This window comes from Stegodyphus dumicola, chromosome 11 (assembly GCF_044657685.1).
Source record: "Stegodyphus dumicola isolate Sdum_Otavi_A_Nest chromosome 11, ASM4465768v1".
NCBI classification, from domain to species: Eukaryota; Metazoa; Arthropoda; class Arachnida; order Araneae; family Eresidae; genus Stegodyphus; species Stegodyphus dumicola.
Genome location: NC_140778.1, coordinates 20,218,859 through 20,233,096, shown reverse-complemented (window position 1 = coordinate 20,233,096; position 14,238 = coordinate 20,218,859). Strand labels below are relative to the sequence as shown.

At 29.3% G+C, this 14,238-nt stretch overlaps 1 long non-coding RNA gene across 1 annotated transcript; it reads left to right on the top strand.

Moving 5' to 3' along the window:
- Nucleotides 1-817: 817 nt before the first annotated feature.
- LOC118202881 (uncharacterized) lies at nucleotides 818-4,589 on the top strand. Its single transcript, XR_015043906.1, has 3 exons — nucleotides 818-1,019; nucleotides 3,274-3,327; nucleotides 4,369-4,589. It is a non-coding gene; the product is annotated as an uncharacterized LOC118202881 (long non-coding RNA).
- The last annotated feature ends 9,649 nt before the right edge of the window (nucleotides 4,590-14,238 follow it).

Below are 14,238 nucleotides of genomic sequence, written 5' to 3'. Positions count from 1 at the left end.
GCAGGAATTAAAATCGAGATCAAATAGCTGGTGTTTATGTGCATGTGACATCCTTCCCACATAAGAATCACAACCTTAATTGACTCATTCACGCTAAACTGACTCTGCGGTTTTACCACCCGCGCTACATCTTATAACGACACTGAACTTGACACCCCCTTTTTTCGCCGCCGCTAGTGCGGACCTCACTCTCTTTCATCCGCCTTCCACACTCCTTTCACCCTACTCTTTCTCCCCCCACTCGTTCCTTACCAGAAGTCGAGTATAAAGATGTTTCTACATCTTGACACTCGAGAATAAAATACGATCTGTGTGTGTGTTTATGTGTAAAAAAAAAAAAAAAAAGGGTGAGATAGCTTAAAATTCCATGCTGTCCTTCTAATTATAATATTTTTACTAATAAGAAATCAACAATTTCTGACTACTATGGATTAATCGTTTTTAAACTTTGCATATAACAAGACAGAATTCGTTTTTGGTACTTTTCCGATTTTTGTAAACATCGCAAAGTGTAGCAGAATTGTAGCGTCATCTTGCGATCAGTAGGTATATCACGTAGGCAATCGAAAACACAAAAGAATATTGGCCTTGGGGGCGAATTCAAGTGCAACGCTCTGATAAATTGCAAATGTTAGCTCGCAAGAGGCGTTCCTGCTATCGTCTGCTAAAGTCGAATTCAAGTGCAACGCTTTACCGCTCTGGTAACTGATGACGTCAAAATTGCAATGGTCAGCTGGTTTGCTCTCGTGCCAGGAGAGCTTGTCCGATAAACTACATCAATATCCAATGAGACTGCGTGTCGATGTAAACAGAAAACATCAGTTCCTATGATTTCTCTGAGTTATGGTCAAGTGTTTGCTGCGTTGTAGTGTGGCGTAACGAATTGTTCCAGTCCTGAAAACGAAAGAAATATACAGACATGTATATTTCTTTTAATGTGTACAACATGTATTTAATGTGTACAACTTTATTTACTTTATCCTATAGAAAATTCCCTCCAAACTAATCTAGAGCAACAGGTGTGTGTAAAATATATTTTACTTTTCAAACAAAAATACTTGCTTTTTCAAATATAAACCACATTTGTTTTCCCATTTTCAAATTACAGCATTTGGTTTTAATTCTTCTAATAGTAAGTTTAATTTAAAATTCAAATTTGTGTTATATTTTTATTGTTTAATGCAGATTCTTCAGTGACAGTAGGCATGTTTACCATATGAAAATTAACTAGTTCTTGAATTATATAGTAATTAATAAGCCCATCTATCTACAAGCAGATAAGCCTGCTGAACACCGCTATCCCAGTCTCTCTTTAAATCCAGGTGAAAAAGGCTGGCTGCATGAGTGTTTTCTTCATTTTTTCAATGTATAACATGAATACTAAGTTTTCCTTAGTCTTCCATGCAGGCATTCCTTCCCTTAGACATTCATTATGTGATGAAACAGTTAAGAGCAATTTTTAGATTTATATTGTACATCGTTGGGAAAATATAAAAATGAAATTAAAGGTATTTCAATGTAATACAATAAATAAAAAATTATATGAAACCCTGATAATTCTAATGTGATATTAATGTAATATATACATCCAGAGTAAAGGTTAATTTATAAATTATGCTTTGTGTTCTGCTCATTATATTGTGCATTTACAGTACACTTTCTGCTTCTTAAGTGAAAGTTTGGACCCATTCTCATTTGATATCAGTTATGTTCAGATTTATTTATTTCATAAAATTTCAAAAAACAAATTTTGGTTATTAAAAGCTACAAGTGCAGAAACAAAAGCTTAATTTCTTTACTGTAACTGTGTCATGCTTCTCTGCTGATAATGAAAGTCGTCTTTTAATAAGATTTCTTTCATTGCATATATTAATTATATCTTTTACCATACTGGTTGCCATCTTTCATTGTGCATTCTTCAATATTTTTTTATACTTACATATTAACACAAACACCTGGATCAGTTTGGTGGTCTTTATAAATGAAAAGAGAAAAATACTTATCAGGAGAAGTACGTTGTTTTTGCAGCTTGCTTTTAGCATAACCAAACTATCAATATTTATCTAAGTTGGCAAAATGTTATCAACATATCAAAGGAAAAAAAATTTAACAAATTTTAAAATACAAATTTGAATTATTAAATAAAAATTATATGATAGTTTAAAAAAAATACATTTTCCACAAATTTTTTGTCTAATTTTTTAACACTTGTGCCAAGTGATCTGTTTTCACTTAAAAAAAAAAAATCAGAGAATTACATAAATTTGATACTGCATGCCTTGTCTATGTACCAAATTCATCTCATAGTTGTTTCCATTAGAAATTTTGGTACTAAAATGTTCTATTCCTGCAGAACTTTTAACACAGCTTCGTCTTTTGATGGTAAGCTCCACAAGCAGTATTTTAAATCTGAAATTAATCTAAAACAACTATTCGTATCTAAAATCGATTGGATCTTGAAATACAACATAAGAAACACATATGAAAATGGTGACATTGCTTGAATGAAAAATTGTCATGAGCATGTTATCTGAAAAATTTTGATGCATAATCGTTGCCAGAGTTTGGCACATTTTTAAAAATTTGGTAACCTTTATTAAGGTGGTTTCAATAATATGCAAATATCTTTTATTCTTATGATTGCTTCCTTGTATACTTTTTTTCACAATACCAAAAGTTTTCCAGCCAAATGCGGTATGCATTTCAAGTTTCTATACATTTATATAAATTTTAAGAGAGTAAAATATTGACAAAAACTGCATTAAGTTTTCAACTCTTGTTTTGTTTTTCATTAAAAATTTGCTACCATTATGTATAATTCATTTTTTTAATGTAAATGTTTTTAAGCATTTGTAGGATAAAGGCAAATTACACTTATTCATTCTTTCTTTGATATAATACATGTAGCTCTTTACCTGAAATCAATGTTTGTCAAATTATTGTGCATAAATTAGATGTATGCATGTTTAAGTCAGTTATGTTTCAGGAACTATCTTTAATGAATTGTATAGAAAATTGTGGACGAGGTGTTAGGTGTACAGGAACGTGGTATATTATAAACATGTATAGTATCTCATAGTATATAAACTCATAACTTTGATTATGCAGTATGCTTTGTATATTGTATGTATATTATTTCTAAAAGCATGTATATTTCAATCAAGATTGTTGAGTAAACTTTTCTTACTTTATGCTATCTCTGAAAGCATGTATATTTCAGTCGATTGTTGAGTAAATTATGCTTATTTTATGCTTTTTTCTTTTTTACATTAGAAAATTCCACACCTTTATCACGAGGAAATCTGCAATGGCATTTAGGAATGACAAGTTTGTATCTATTACATAAAATCTAATGTTTTCTGGATTCTTCTTTTCCTTTTTCTCCCAATAGAAAAACTTTAATGGTATAAATCAGCGGTTTTCAACCTTTTGACTGTAGTGTACCATCTAAGCAAAAACTGAAAAACATTAATACCACCACTAATTTTACAATGATTATTTTTCAATTCCTCAATAGAAATATTAAAAATATATATATATATATATATATATATAATGTTGTTGCCATTTGCACACTCTTTGTATTAAATATGTACACATAAAAAACTATTAGATTAAAAACTGATGATTACTTAATTATCAAAATTAAATTAATTATTCAGTTGATTATCAAAATTTCAGTTATAATACTTTAATATTTAATTTCTTTATGTCTGCTCTTATTTCATTTAATGGTAAATTAGGATCCACTTTTTATTTTGATGAGTATTTATATTTCAAATTTAACATGGAAAAAATCATTTTTCACACAAACAGGTTGTGCGAAAAGACAATACAAATTTGATAGCTTTATTTGAAATGCCTTTAAATTCTTTTTTTCGGTTCAGCCAAAAGTTAACAAGTGTGTCATTTTCCAAATCTTCGAGTCAATTTCGATCAAAGGAAATTTCTATTAACTATTCTTTTCTTTATGAGATTTTTGAATTTAATAGTTAAAAATACTTTGTTTCTTTGCATACCACCGGCTGAGAACCGCTGGTATAAATTAATTATAACAGATGTAAATTAATATTTCTCATACAAAAGTTATTTCAATTCTTTATTGCAAACATTATATACAGAGTATGTCTTTTATTAACAACAAGATTTTAAGAATTTAAAGTAATAATCATTAAATCCTCTTGATTTATAAACAGTCTTAAAAATTATAAAGGGAAAAAAATTGAAAGTTAAAGAAACCAATATTATGAATTGTTCCTTTTTAGAGAAGTTTCATTGTTTAATTAATTATAAAAAGTGTTTTACATTATGAAATATAAAAATTAAGAATATTTGAATTTGAATGAATATTTTAAAATTTTCCCTCAGATAGAAGCTCAACTATTCGAAGCAGGAGACCGAAGAGAAAAAAGGAAGAGAGATGATATTACAGCTGCAGAAAAGGGAATAACTGAAACGCAGAAGAATATATTAATGTACTGTGTGAAATATGTGACTTGTATAAGCAATCAGTTGCAAATCAGTCTGCTGTCATAGAAAATCAAAATATAATTATTGATTTATTAAAAAAATAAATCATGCATTTCAAATATTACAGTGTTTTCATTCTTGTATGTATTTCTGCAGTGTGGGATTCAGATTTTAATTGTAAAATTTACTACTTTCTTAATTTTATAAAATTTTGTGATTATAAAAATTATTTAAAAGAAATTCACAGATCCATTATATGACATAAACATTATAATAATTCTAATACCACTATTATAAGTCTCGTGAAAATATTTATGCATTTTACACAGCAGTTATCTTTTTCCTAGAGGAAAATGGGAATAAGACCTGTAAGAATCTTTAGTCAATGTATTACAAATTTTAATTTTCAGATATAACACGAAATGAATTAAATTGTTTTTCAATTATGTTAATAAGTTATATGAATGAGATGTGGTATTTAAAATTTCATTTCTTTTTATCATTGAAGAAATAACATTCGATATCCTACAGCTCCATAACAATGGCAGATAAAATTGACATTCTAATTTCGAAGTTCTAAAAATACAGAGATGACAACTATTAAAGTATGGCTAATGTCTAGTTTACAATAACAATGTTGAGTCGCCTACTAAAAATGAAGTGAATCAAACTGTATTAATTTTCCCCCTTCTCTTTTTTTGGCTGAAAAACAATTTATTATACACTCATGATTTTACTTAAATGTATTTCTTTTAATGGTAAACCCACTGAGGTAAGTATGCAGTAAGTTATTATAGTGAATGCGTAATGATGATATAAATCTAAATTCAGCAAACAATCTTTCCCTTACTTTAATGTTTTAAAATCTAGAATTAAAGGAAAAATGTATGTTCCTTAAATAATACAAGAGGATATGGAGGCATAAATCATAGGCTGTTTATTCTTTACATATTATGCTAATCAGGAATTGGATCAAAACCCTGCTTAATCGAAGAATACGCTCACAGGAATGGTGGAGGAAAATTGAACTGTCCAATATTTGTTTTGCCCACCCCCAAGAAGACATAAACAGTATAGAGTAAACATAATACATAAACAGTATAGAGTGAAATAATTGTTTTTAGGAAATACATTTAAATATCTTTGACAGAATACGTCAGTTTTAATTTGTACTATAATAAATAAGCATGAAGTTCTTATGCTATTAAATGTGTATTGTCATATGGAAATTTTCTATCTTGTCCCACGGAAGGGGACGAAAGGGAAACATTTGACTTTTTGGAAGAAACTGAATTTCGATGCAGTAAATCTTATTGCTAAGTTTAAGATAAATTAAGTGCAATGCTAATTTATAGTGACTTACTATTGTAAATCATGACTGGCATACCAACACTAAAATATATATATATCGAGCCTATTAAGTTATTTCTGGTAGTCAAGAGTTTTTAAACATAAATGATGGAAACAAATTCAGAGGGAAGAACAATAATGATAAAGGTTGTCAGTATGCATTTGAAACCAGGACTAATAAAATTATTTAGGATTATCATTATCAATTAAAATCATTTAGGGTTGTGCATTTAGTTACAGGTTTAAATATAAACCATGGCTTGTGGGTCCCCAAGAATATATTATGAAAGTAATTTTTTTCATAATATATTCTTTATTATCCATGAAGGGGGTTTCACCTTTGCCAGAGGTTCATTGTTGCCCACTTTGGGTTTTTATTATCAAGTTTCAAAATTTAAAGATATGCATTGTGCAATGCAATTTCAACATGCACTGACTGAAAACTTTCTGAAGGTACCAATTCATCAATTTCAAACACATCAATCTCAGGATTTTCAACACAATACCTTAAGCATATATTATGTAAAATGGCCACCAGATATGACCATTTTACATATTTTGCTTTGTGAATACAATAGTGTTCCACCAGTATCGGGCAGTACCCTAAATCTTGATTTGATCTCTATAGCTGCACGAACTTTTCTGTGCTTCTCATTATAGAGATACTCCCGTGATAAAATGGGAATATAATCCACTATCTCCCAAAGATATGCACGATGCGACAAAATACTTTCTAGATTTTGTTTCAGTCCACTCCATATAAATGCATCATGAGTATTTCCTGGCCATTGTCCTATAGCATATAGAACCCTCAGACCAGCATCCCATACCTAGAAAAACATAAATCCTAAGTCAAAAGAAAGTTTCATCTGAAATTTTAATACACAGATTTTTAACATTAAATATAGTTGATATATTAATAAATCAGTCTTTTTAAGGAGTTTATTTTCCATTTTTAACAAAAATATGTCACTGTAAGTTAATGTAATATGTTTTTTCATTATTAAAAAATATGCAATAAAACATTAAAACAAACACACACACACACACACACACATACAAAAAAAAAAAAAAAAAAAATTACAGCTATCCTTTTTTTTATTAAATTGTAGTAATTATAGTAAATAGGTGATTCTAAAATTTATTTAATATTTTGTATTATTTAATATCTATACTTCACTATAATTATAGTATAGATAGCTTTTTGTTATTATTATTTGAATAATAATGAAACATTCTTGCAGTAATTTGAAATGACTATAATATTATACTTATTATCATATATTTCTTACCTTTTCACCATTAATGGAAAATTTATTTTTCTGGTTAATGAAGACAAAACAAAAATTAATATCACCACATTTGCAACATCTGCGGTTTCATTTGTATGTAACCCAAAATAATTCTTGGTAAGCTAGGTAGAATCACATTTGTGATTGCACTCCAGTTCTTTTACAGCTGGTCGAGAGAATTAACATCTACTGTATGTGGAAATAGCGAACAAAACAGTAAGAAATTGGAACAATTACCTGTAGACAACTTGTATTCATAGCATTCTAAAATGAGCTTTTGGTAAAATTTCACCGCAAATAAAACGGTACTAATGAACGAATGTTTTTCACGAAGTGGGTCCAATACTTTCACAGCAGGGTTATTTCATGTATTCTGCAGAGAAACTGATGTATGGTTTGTTATAACTGCTGTATACAAATGTCTGGCTCAGAATTCCACAGCAGTAATTAGCACAACTTTCATAGTTGATGGTATAATATGGAGGTACCAAAAATTAGTATTATCACAGTAACTGCAAGATGGCTTATATTTCTAAAACTCAGTTAACACATTTCATGCAGAAAGAAAATATTATCCAGTTTCATACTTAAATCAAGGTCACTGAAATGTGGTAAAAGCAATCTGCTTAAGAAAACAGATGCCTCTGTAGAAGAGTTTCTATGGAAAACTGGCTTTCATTCCCATTATACATGGGCAAAACCAATGTCGTGTAATATAATAATCTATTAGTACAGTAAATACATTTAATTTCTTTGTATTTATTTATGTCATGCTGCTTTTCGTGTAATTTAGTATGATAACCTTATAAGTTTATTTAATTCTGATCATGGTCTATGGAAGTAAGGTAAGTCACCTGTTGCGAGAATATCAAGTTATTAATATTTATGTGAAAGTCTGCAATAACTTTTCATATCATAAGAGATTTACGAATGTGTATATAACTTACACATTATGCAAGATCTATAGAAAGTATCCAAAATTACCATGACATTAATCACACTGTACGAACAGGCAAGACATTATACATTAGGAGAAAATTAACTAATATTTTGGGGGATGAAATACTATTTTACACATGGGAACTGTTTAAACAGCTGAGAAAAAGTCATGCTTTTTCCCCCTACAGTTACAGAATATATATATATTGTTTCATAAGAATAAAAAGTAAAGTTAAATTTAAATAATTCTCATGCGCCATTGCTGCAAAGAATGAAATTTAAATTTAACAAATATTCTCTATTCATATAAATTTAAATTATGAAATTTTAATTGCATACATATCAAAAATTAATTATTGTTGCAAACTAATTTACTATATCACTGAAATTCTGAGAGCATATGTAAATTAAATGCACGTATCTAAAACCATGAAAAAATATATAATATTCCAAAAAACTAATCCCAAATATATACATATATATAAATATCTCAAAGACAGGCATATGCATGTTATATATGTAACTGTAACTGTATCTATTATTATCTTAACCATAACTGTAATATAGAATAGTTGATGAGTAATGTAGAATAAACGATGTTTGTGTTAACTTGTAATCATCACTGAGCAGTACCCAACACATATAAAATACAACACATGGCGCAGCCCGTGGTTGATTAAAAAAAGAAAATCTTTTTTCAAGAACCATGCAGCCTCGGTAAAGATGTTCTAAACAAAAACATCATGGGAAGTTGTTTACTGTGAAATCGAAACTTATATCGCTGGTAAGTGAGTTGTTTATTTTTATTGGAAGTGGCTAAAAATACGTATATATAAACTATTTAATGTCCTAAATTAAATATGGATGGATTAAAGCCACCAAGTAATCTAAGTTTCGAAGGAAATTTAGGCGAAAATTGGAAGAAATGGAAACAAAAATTCCAAATTTATATGTTAGCGTCTGGTGGTATTACTAAATCACCTGAAATTAAAGTAGCTATTTTATTGCATATAATTGGTGAAGAAGCACTTGAAAAATGTAATACTTTTAATTTAAGTGAAGAAGATAAGAAGGATGTTGACAAAGTAATTGAAGCTTTCGAACATTTTTGCATACCGAAAGCAAACGAAAGTGTTGATAGACATATATTTTTCTGTCGAACACAACATGTAGGTGAATCGTTTGATGATTTCTTAACCGATTTAAAGAAATTAAGTAGCAACTGTGGATTTGCAGAATTAAAAGATAGTTTAATAAGGGATAGAATAGTAAGTGGAATTCTAAATAAAAATCTCAAAGACAGATTATTAAGGGAAGATCAGTTAACATTGGAGAAATGTATTAAAATGTGTAAAGCTTCTGAATTAGCAGAACTTCAGCTGAAAACTTTAACTGAAGAAAATAAAATAGAAGCTATCAAACGTAATAAATTTCGACCTTCAGAAGAAAAAAGTCAGCCTTGTAAGAAAGACTATCATGTAAAACAAAGTACTAAATCTTCTTCAAACTATCAAGGAAATAAGTACAATAATCCAAAACCATGTAGAAAATGTGGAACTTTTCATAAGTTATACAACTGTCCTGCTTATAATAAGATTTGCTTGTACTGTAAAAAGAAAAATCACTTTTCTAAAATGTGCACTTTTAAAAATGTTAATGTTGTACAGAATAATTTAGAGCATGAGTTATATAATAATGGTAATGAATATATTTTAGGGTCAGTAGAAGATATAAATCCATTTTCTAAAAATAAAACCGAATGGTTTGAAAAACTAAAAGTAAACATATCTAAATATTTATTTGTTAAGTTGGATACTGGAGCTCAGTGTAATGTGCTACCATTGCCTAAATTTAAACAATTAAATTTAAGAGAGAAATGTTTGACTAAATCAAAAGTCACTTTAAATAATTACAATGGTACTACAATTGATGTAGTTGGAAAATGTAAATTATTATGTGAAACATCAAAAGGGAACAAGGATGAAATAGAATTTCAAGTCGTAGCATGTGATAAAAATGTTCCAGCTATTTTAGGGTTACCTACATTGCAAAAATTAAACCTAATACAAAGGATTTGTACAGTAAATCCTGATTCTAACGAAAAGTTACCAGAACTTTTAAAAGGATATCAAGATTTGTTTAAAGGAACTGGGAATTTAACTGGATATACATATCATATTAAATTAAAACCAGGAGCTGTTGGTAAAATAGAACCCTGTAGGAAAATTCCACTTAGTTTATTAAATCCATTAAAAAAGGAATTAGCAAGAATGGAAAAAGATGGTATTATAAAGAAAATTAACCAACCAACAGAATTCGTGAATTCATTAGTGGTAGTAAGGAAAAAGGATGGAAATTTAAGAGTGTGTTTAGATCCTCAGCACCTTAACCAAAATATACTGAGAGAACATTATCACATACCAACCTTTGAAGAAATTTCATCTCAAATGACAAATGCAAAGGTCTTTAGTATTTTAGATGCAAACAAAGCATTTTGGCAAATTAAACTGTCAGATTCAAGTTGTGAATTTACTACATTTAACACTCCGTTTGGTAGATATTGTTTTTTAAGGTTGCCATATGGACTGAGTTCATCACCAGAAGTTTTCCACAGAAGTTTTTCTGAAATTTTTAGTGATTTAGAAGGAGTTCAAATATATATAGATGACTTATTAGTTTGGGGTAAAGATAAAAAAGAACATGATTCAAGATTAAAGAAGTTGTTGGACAGAGCCAGAGAAAAGAATGTTAAATTTAATTTAAATAAATGTAAATTTGGGCTGAATGAAGTGAAATATATGGGACATATATTTTCTAAAGATGGTTTAAAACCAGATGAAGACAAAATTAAGGCTATTCTAGATATAAAACCACCAAACAATGTGAAAGAATTAAAAACTTTCCTAGGAATGATTACATATGTTTCTAGATTTATACCTAATGTATCAGAATTGACATCATGTTTAAGAGATTTGTTGAAAAAACAAGTTATCTGGAACTGGAATGCAACACATGAAAAAGCATTTAGAAGACTAAAAGATGTCTTGGTAAATAAACCAGTTTTACAGTATTATGATATAAACATGCCAGTAGTTTTATCTGTAGATGCATCTCAAGAAGGACTAGGAGCAGTCTTACTGCAGAATAATTTACCAGTGGCATATGCATCTAAGGCATTAACAGATACACAGAAGAATTATGCTCAAATTGAAAAGGAAACATTAGCTATTGTATTTGCGTGTGAGAAATTTCACCAGTATATATTTGGAAAAAATATTACTGTGGAAAGTGATCATAAACCACTGGAATCAATTTTTAAAAAGCCATTAAATAAATGCCCTGTAAGACTACAAAGAATGCGTATAAGATTACAGCCATATCAGTTTGAGATAAAATATAAACCAGGAAAAGAACTTTTTATAGCAGATGCATTATCAAGATCATTCACTGATAAAGGATCTGATTTCTTTGAAGGAGAAATAGAAGCTCATGTTGGATTAGTTGTAGAATGTATACCAATGTCTAATGGTAAAATGGAAGTTTTTCAACTGGAAACAGAAAAAGATGAAGAACTACAAGTTTTAAGAAAATTAATTAAAACTGGATGGCCAGATGAAAAATGTATGGTTCCAGAACTGGCAAAACCATATTTTAACTTCAGAGAAGAACTATCAGAAGCAAATGGATTAATATTTAAAAATTCCTGTGTTGTTGTACCAAGAAGTTTACGAAAAGATATGTTAAACAGAATTCATTATGGTCATTTAGGAGTAGTAAAATGCAAGATCAAAGCAAGAGAAATATTATATTGGCCAGGAATGTCCAAAGAAATTGAAGATTTGGTACTGAATTGTCAAACATGTTTAAGTTTACAAAAAGCTAATACTAAAGAACCAATGATATCTAAAGAAATACCTAATGGTCCATGGGAAGTATTGGGAACAGACCTCTTTTACTTTCAAGGAAGGGATTATCTAATAGTTATAGATTATTTTAGCAAATATGTTGAAATTGGACATTTGGAAGATTTGTCAAGTGTAGCAGTGATAAAGCAATTGAAATCAATTTTTGCAAGACATGGTATTCCGAAAAATATATGGGACATATATTTTCTAAAGATGGTTTAAAACCAGATGAAGACAAAATTAAGGCTATTCTAGATATAAAACCACCAAACAATGTGAAAGAATTAAAAACTTTCCTAGGAATGATTACATATGTTTCTAGATTTATACCTAATGTATCAGAATTGACATCATGTTTAAGAGATTTGTTGAAAAAACAAGTTATCTGGAACTGGAATGCAACACATGAAAAAGCATTTAGAAGACTAAAAGATGTCTTGGTAAATAAACCAGTTTTACAGTATTATGATATAAACATGCCAGTAGTTTTATCTGTAGATGCATCTCAAGAAGGACTAGGAGCAGTCTTACTGCAGAATAATTTACCAGTGGCATATGCATCTAAGGCATTAACAGATACACAGAAGAATTATGCTCAAATTGAAAAGGAAACATTAGCTATTGTATTTGCGTGTGAGAAATTTCACCAGTATATATTTGGAAAAAATATTACTGTGGAAAGTGATCATAAACCACTGGAATCAATTTTTAAAAAGCCATTAAATAAATGCCCTGTAAGACTACAAAGAATGCGTATAAGATTACAGCCATATCAGTTTGAGATAAAATATAAACCAGGAAAAGAACTTTTTATAGCAGATGCATTATCAAGATCATTCACTGATAAAGGATCTGATTTCTTTGAAGGAGAAATAGAAGCTCATGTTGGATTAGTTGTAGAATGTATACCAATGTCTAATGGTAAAATGGAAGTTTTTCAACTGGAAACAGAAAAAGATGAAGAACTACAATATTCGGATAATGGTCCACAATATAATTGCAGGAAATATAAAGATTTTGCAAGAAGATGGAATTTTGAAACCAGAACTTCAAGTCCAAAATACCCACAGTCTAATGGAATGGTTGAAAGACATATTCAAACTGTCAAGCGAATGTTAGAAAAAGCTGTAGTTGACAACAAGGATCCATATTTAGTTTTACTGGAATATCGTAACTCTCCTATTTCAGATGAAATTAAGTCACCTTCAGAATTGATGTTTGGAAGAAAAGTAAATGGATTGATGCCTATAAAAGAGAATTTTGTCCAAGCTAAACGATATGAAGACCATAAACAACATTTACTGAAGAGACAAATCTTACAAAAAAGTTATTATGGTAGGAATGCAAGACCATTAAAACGACTGAAAACAGGAGATCATGTTTACATAAAAGAGAAAGGGAAAAAACTAAATGAAAGAGGGAAAATTATAGAAGAAGCAGAAAGACCACGTTCATATAGGATTATAAGAACAGATGGAAGAATTGTAGAAAGGAACAGAAGAGACCGTCTTAAAGGAACTAATCAGGAAGAGTTTGCAATACAAAACAACTATGAGAATGAAGTTATAGATGAAACCGAGATACATGAAAATAGTAGGAGCACTTCAAATTTAGATGTGCCTGTAAGTCCTTCAAAATCTAACAGAAGTGTTGTGTCACCAAATAGCAAAAGAAGTATAGTATCATCAAATTTTTCAAATGGACATAACTACGTCACTCGATCTGGTAGGACTGTTAAGAAACCTTATTATTTAAAAGAATATGTTTAATTTTACTACTATTATTATTTTTTATAAAAAAGGGAGATGTTATATATGTAACTGTAACTGTATCTATTATTATCTTAACCATAACTGTAATATAGAATAGTTGATGAGTAATGTAGAATAAACAATGTTTGTGTTAACTTGTAATCATCACTGAGCAGTACCCAACACATATAAAATACAACACAATGCATAATTTCTGTTAGAAAAACAATTTCTCCGAGATTACGTTTTAGAGTAATTAAAACAATAAATTAATGGTGATATTATTACTGCATTCCAAAATTCGCAGTAATTAACGATTTCGATCATTACTACGAAAAAAAAACGGGATGAAAAAGAAAGAATCCTGATACAATAACATTAAAAATTTGTGTGTTTACGTATAAAAATATATAATATTCTCAAATAGGTCATTTAAGCATAGTCTTTGATTCGGAAACATTTCCAGAAGTATTTCAGTTTTCATAATCTGAAGTAAAAACAAACCTGCTTTTGCAGAGAATATCCATTGGT